We start from the raw sequence: 6,590 nt of genomic DNA on the forward strand, positions 1-6,590 counted from the left end.
GAACTTTCCACATGAAAATAGACCTTCTGAACTTCAGTTTGAGAAAAATTATTTCCCTCCCTCCCCCCCGACCCCACAATTTTTCCATTCCAACAAACTAAGTTTTCAGTAAATATAATTGAATCTTAAAGTTTAATATAAGTTTAAAGCTAGTTTATAAAAGTTCTTTTTTTAAATTAGTTTGGATACTATCTCCATTTACCAGATTACCCACCTACTCTGTTCCCTCTCTGTGCAGATAAATTTGCTACATTTAGATTCTGGAAAGCAGAATATTTGACACTATTCAATTCTGGCCCTCTTTTAATTCACCCTTACTGCTGGCAACTTGTTAGTCCTTCATTCTCAAAGAGAACCAGTAACATCACCGAGGGTAATGTATCACTGCACTTGAATTGGATTGAAGTGAGGCAGAGTTGAGCAGAGTCATCAGCTTCACTTTTTCCTCCGGGGTCATCAAAGTCCAGCGGCAAGACAAAAGTCAAGATGACTGGCAGTGGCTAGGATGCAGTGGGTGACCTTGGCCTTTCTAAATTAAGGTCTTTCCAAGGTCTCGGTTTGTTTGAGGCCATACCCGTTCAATGACTAAGGGCTAGGTAAGAATCAAGACAAAACATGGCCTAACTGACCAGCACAAAAATATCAACCTGGAAGGGGAAGACCCAAAGAGAAAACAATTGTTATTTACACTCTTTATATGCCATCAAAATCTAAACCATGAGCCACAGGAGCTTGGGCTGGCAGTGACAACCAAGTAGTAACATTAAAAATTAATTAGGTTTCAAAATCAAAGATGGCAAATTCCTAATCTTTCACTACCACCCACTGATGTATTCTGCCTCTTAAAAAGAACCATCAACTACATATGTAAGCTCTGACCAAGAATAGGTTTAATTAACCAGGGGAGCCTGCGTTCCCACAAGATTTAGCAGAGGCCTACTTTATTAATGTCAATTTGAATGGAAAAGAATTTAGACAACTTTCTTCAGGAAGCAACAGTGTTATTTTCATTTGATAAGCCTGTCATATAGCTACCAGACTAGCAAAAAGTGACTGCAATACATCCCAGCATGCAGTTGGCTCCTTTTGGTGCCTTTACCTCTATGTAAACATTGCTTATTTCGTCAACATGAATAACTTGTGTTACAGTATGACAGCTCTATTTTTGGTCCCTACACTAATTGCCATATTAGCTGTCATTTAGAAAGACAGATTTCACCCACCCACCCTCCTCACCTTCTCAGGAACATTAGTCTTTTACTACATTTGATGGGTCCTTCTCTCATACTCATATTTTCACAGTCTTTAGAGCATTTGGAGACTTGCCTTGAAAACAGTTCTAATAAATTTGCAAGGAATACTTTACCTGTTGCATAAAATGACTAAGAACACTTGGAGGTATCCCAATCAAGTGCTGGTGCCTCACCTAGGCCTATAATGCTCTCTTATGTAAGACTAGAGTATCAGACAAAACTCAAATCAAAATGGGAGCAAGCACCTGCTCAAAACCTCATGTTCCCCTCCCCCCTGTTTTAGGACCTCAAAGAGATTATTTGATGGTGTGCCAAAGTTGTGCCCCTAGGGCACAAGAAAATTCAAAGAGTTATCTCCTTTGGCCTCAACTAAGGAAGACCTTAGGAAGATCCCCAATTCACAAAGTATCTCTGCAAATCAATTAGAGGTATTATAACAGGCTGGCAACTCAGGATCCAATTGGACAAGCCATAACCTGTTTTCTGATAATGAAATAGTCAACATTTAACTTTTCCTCCTGCTCTGACCATCAAATAATTTTCATATTTTTTTTCTGGTTTGATGACAAACCAGCATTCAATGGATAGCCAATTCTACTAAACTTTGAAAGTGAGATTTATAAATGGAAATGTGCTTTCTTTTTTAAGATATATATCCTGATTCTAGAATTTGGCCTCATACTGGCTTAGATAAATAACACTATGACTAGGGAAAGGCAATTAAAATAATACCCTCTGGAATGGTTATTACCAAGAATCAATCCTATGTGAAATGTATAACTGACATTTGTCATGGACATTTATTTAGTAAGCAGTTACTAAATTATGTGTTAAACACTGGGTATAACAAGATTAAAGAAATGACACAATCCCTGTCATCAAGGAGCTTCCAGGCCAAGACAGAAGGAATGCAGCATGAACACAGATGGCTACGATGGCATGGGGAGGAAGGGAGGCAAAGGAGGTAACTCTGTCCGGTGCCTGAGAGCAACATGAGCAGGAATGAAATGCTAACCTGGGAGAACTAGGAAAGGCTTCCCAGAGGAGGTGGCCTGGAGAGTGCTCGTAGTTTCTGCCTTGTATGAGCCCTCTGTGATTCTTCAGCCCAGCTCGTTCATATGGTTTATCTATTTTACAATCAAATCCTTGCTTAAATGCTGGTGGTGTTAGCTATCCAGAGATGATATTTTGTTAGTATTAGCAAAAGCAACAGAAAGGGGAACAGCTTAGAGTTCACAAGTTACCTTTATTGAGAATCGTAAGCAGAGAACCAACCCTTCCTTCATGTGTGATAAAGTTCTTTTATCTCTAATGTTCTCCAACTTCCCTTTAATTGCTGCCCCACCCCCATCAACCTACTTAAGCTAGACAGGGCCAGGTCCCTAGCACTGAGTTAGAAGTTAGCTTTCCTCTAGTTCAGGTACTCGAAGGATGAAAAGGGAGCCCTCCCCATATGTCTGGTATTTCCGTGTGGCCATCCCACTGCTCTTTCGATCTACTGTCAAAAACAGAATTCTGTTCTTCAGCACATACTGAAAGTAATCAGCGCCTCTTAATTTCCTCATTCTGCCAATGTCCTCAGTCTCCCCTCACATCTGATCAATTGCTAAACCCTGTCCATTCTCCTTAATCCATTCCTTCCTATTAGTTCACACTCTCATTACTTCCCTTTTGGATTAATGCAGTAATCCTCTTATTCCTCCCCTGTTTCTCCCTTCTCTGTTTCACATATCACCCACCAGTAGATGAACCTTCCTGAACATTCATCTTTCTCTATTCAAAAAACTAATGGTTTCCTGTTGCTTTGAATATAGTCTAAAATGATTTTGTAACCCTCTGTGATGTTCATCTTTTCAGTATTATCTCTCATACCTCCCTTACATGTAACTTCTATTCCAAATCGTACCACCATTTTCCTAAAAAGATCATGAAGCCATGCTGACTGATACACTACAAATACATATTACATAATCTCAACTGGTCTCTCACAATGCTTTGAGGCAATCGTTTTATACCTCCATGATTAATTCACTACTACACTACACCACTAACTACAGCAACCTCTACACCTTTTCATCTCTCAAACTTTACACGGCTGCCCCTCACTGTACCCTCTTACTGAGAACTTTACCTCGTATTTTAATGAAAAATGTTGAGGCCATTCACCAAGATCTCCCTCTTCTCCCTTTGTCCTATCGCATCATGCAGATGCCTTTTGTCACTATCTCCTTCTTTGCCCCTGTCTCACATGAAGAAGTGGACCCTTCTTACCCAGGCATGCCCTCTTTGTGAACAAGTGATCTCATTCCATCCTATCTTCTCCAGCAGGCTGCCCCATTTATCATCCCCACTTAACTTCAATCTCTCCCTATCCACTGGCTATTTCCCTAATACTTGTAAACATGTCCATATCTCCCCATCTTCAAAAAACTTCATCAGTTGTTTCCCCTAGTATCCCATATCTCACCTTTTTTGGGGCTAACCTTGACAATCTGTCTATAATTGGTACTTCCATTTCTTTCCTTCCAATCTTTTCTTTTTAAACTCTACAGTCAGCTTTCTGACCTCATTATCCATGGAAATTGCTCTCTCCAAAGTTATAGTGATCTCTTTTTTTTAAATTTTAATTTAATTTAATTTTACCAGAACACAAATACAGAATAGAGAAAAGAAAAACATATCATAACCTTAAATATTGAAACTTAAATACAAAGTAAAAAAAGAAAAAAAAAGCATGTCATGTGCATAGCAGAACATAAGAGAGGATTCAAAATATGTAACAATAAAGTTTCAAGAAAGCCTGTATGATAAATAATATACCTTGTGTTGAGAATTGTCCATCTTTTCTTTGCTTTCCTGTGTTTTCTTTTGTTCTCCGCTGTGCAATTTTAACTTTGTTCTTTTTTTCCCTCCTCCCAACCCCCCACATGGCTACAATATAGTTTGGATATGTTTCTCGATATATACCTACACATACAGATATATATATACACTTATACATATATACATGCATATATAGACATATACTTTCCCACACATACTCTACTCCTGATCTTTGTTTTTATGTCTGTACATATCTCGTTTCCTATCCCTCCTGCCTCCTCTACTTTACTTCTACCCACTACATTGCCCTCCTATTACATGCCTTCCCCCCTCCAAAGATCCCTCCCCTATCCTCCCATTCTCATTGATCTAAACACCCTTTACCTATTCCCTCATTCTCCCCTCTAAAAATCCCTCCTTTGTCCTCTCCCTCCTCACTAAACCCCTACCATTTTATTTCTTCTAAATTAAGAAGCCTTTTATACTCTTCTAAATATATATATATATATGTATATACATATATATATATATATTGTTCCCTCTTAAACCCATTCCCGATGAAAGTAGGTTACCAGAACTACCAGCCCTCCTCCCCCATCTAAATCCTCTGTATCCTTTCTTCTTGCACCTCTCTTGTATAAAATAGTTATAGTTTTTAGCTGTTTCTAAATGGTTTTACTTTTTAAATTCATATCATAGTCAGATTTATCCTCCTTTTTCTTATAAGCTCAACAATTATTAATAAGAATGTTAGACATTTTACATTTTATATAAAAGGTAAGCAGTCTGTTCTTGTAAATCCCTTATAGTCAGTCTTTGGTATGTACCTTATGTTTCTCTTAGTTCTTGTATGTCAAATCCTCTATTAAGTTGAGCGTTTTTTTAAACAAAGTCTCGAAAGTCTGAGGTTTTGTCGATTGTCCATTTTTTTCCATTCAAGAAAATACTGAAATTTGGAGGGTATGACATTTTTGGCCAGAGCCCCCAGGTCTTTTGCTCTTCGATATATTGTGTTCCAAGACCAGCAGTCCTTTAATGTCTCTGCTGCTAGGTCTTGTGTAATTCTAATTGTGGTGCCATCATATTTAAATTGTTTTAATCTTGATGCTTTTAATATTTTATCCTTGATCTGGGGATTTCAGAATTTGACTATGATATTCGTACGAGTTTTTCTCATAGGATCTCTTTTAAGTGGTGTTTGATGGATTTTTTCTAGTTCTACTTCCCTGCCTTGTTCTAATGCTTCAGGACAATTTTCTTTAATTATTTCTTGTATTAATTGTATCAAGATTCCTTTTTCTGATCATAACTTTCAGTTACTCTGATTATTTTTATATTTTCTCTTCTTGATCTATTCTCCAAATCTGTTGTTTTTCTTATAAGATGTTTTGTTTTCTCTTCTATTTTTTCATTATTCATGTTTTGTTTAACTATTTCTTTATCTCTTATAATTTCACTGGCTTCACTTTGCCCAATTCTAATTTTCAAGGTGTCATTTTCCTCCTTGAGATTCAGGATCTTCTTTTCTAATTGGTTGACTTTCCTTTCATAACCTTGTTTTTCTTGGATTTTTTTTAATTTTTTAGTTTTTCCTCCATCTCTGTCATTTGATTTTTAAAGTCTTTTTAAAAGATCTTCTATAAATTCTTTTTGGGCAAGTGACCATTTAATGTTGCTCTTTGGGGGTTTCTTTACTTCAATATCCTCCTCTGAAGATGAACCCCGGTCATCTCTATTCCCATAATAGGTTTTTATGGTTGGATTCTTTCTCCTTTGCCTGTGTATTTTTGTGTGTGGTAATAACTTGATTTTTATAATCACCCCTAGCCCTGGGGAATGGGAAATGGTGCCTCTTGCCCCAGATCTTCAGTTCTCCCCTCTAGCCTGGGACCAAAGCCAAACCTCCAGCCTCCTGTAAGTGCCCACAGCCAGGGACTTTCTACCCCACTGCTTCTGCACTCACAGGGCATGTGTGTTGGTTCCTTCTCACCCCCACTGCCCTTCACAGCACAATTAGGTCTGGCGTTCCTCGTCAGGAGAGGTTCCTGCAATCTTCTTGGACTCAAACACATGACTCCCCTCACTATCCCGGGGTAAAAAGTTCCAGTGACTGGAGCTGAGGCAGCCTCTCAAACCAACTACCCCTGGGGCTTGCCACTTGTTGTTAAAACGGAACCTAGCCTGGAGGTGTTTACTCCTCGGTAGGACCAAACCCAATCCTGGGGTTTTTCTTCAGATCTTCTCAGACTGTCCCTGGAAGATCCTGGTTGTGCCCCTATTCTTCTTTGTCTCCACCCCACTTTGTTCACCCTAAGGTGCTATTTTAACTCTTTTGTGGGGGAAAAATCTTGAGAGCTTGGAATTTTCTGACCTACTCTGCCATCTTCCCAGAATTTTCTCCTATAGTGATCTCTTAATTGCCAAATCTAATGGCCTTTTTACAATTCTCCATCTTTCATGACCTTTCTGCAGCCTTTGACACTGTTGATGACCCCTCTTCTCCCTAGCATTCTG

The sequence above is a fragment of the Trichosurus vulpecula genome, chromosome 5, assembly GCF_011100635.1.
Source record: "Trichosurus vulpecula isolate mTriVul1 chromosome 5, mTriVul1.pri, whole genome shotgun sequence".
In the NCBI taxonomy this organism is placed as follows: domain Eukaryota; kingdom Metazoa; phylum Chordata; class Mammalia; order Diprotodontia; family Phalangeridae; genus Trichosurus; species Trichosurus vulpecula.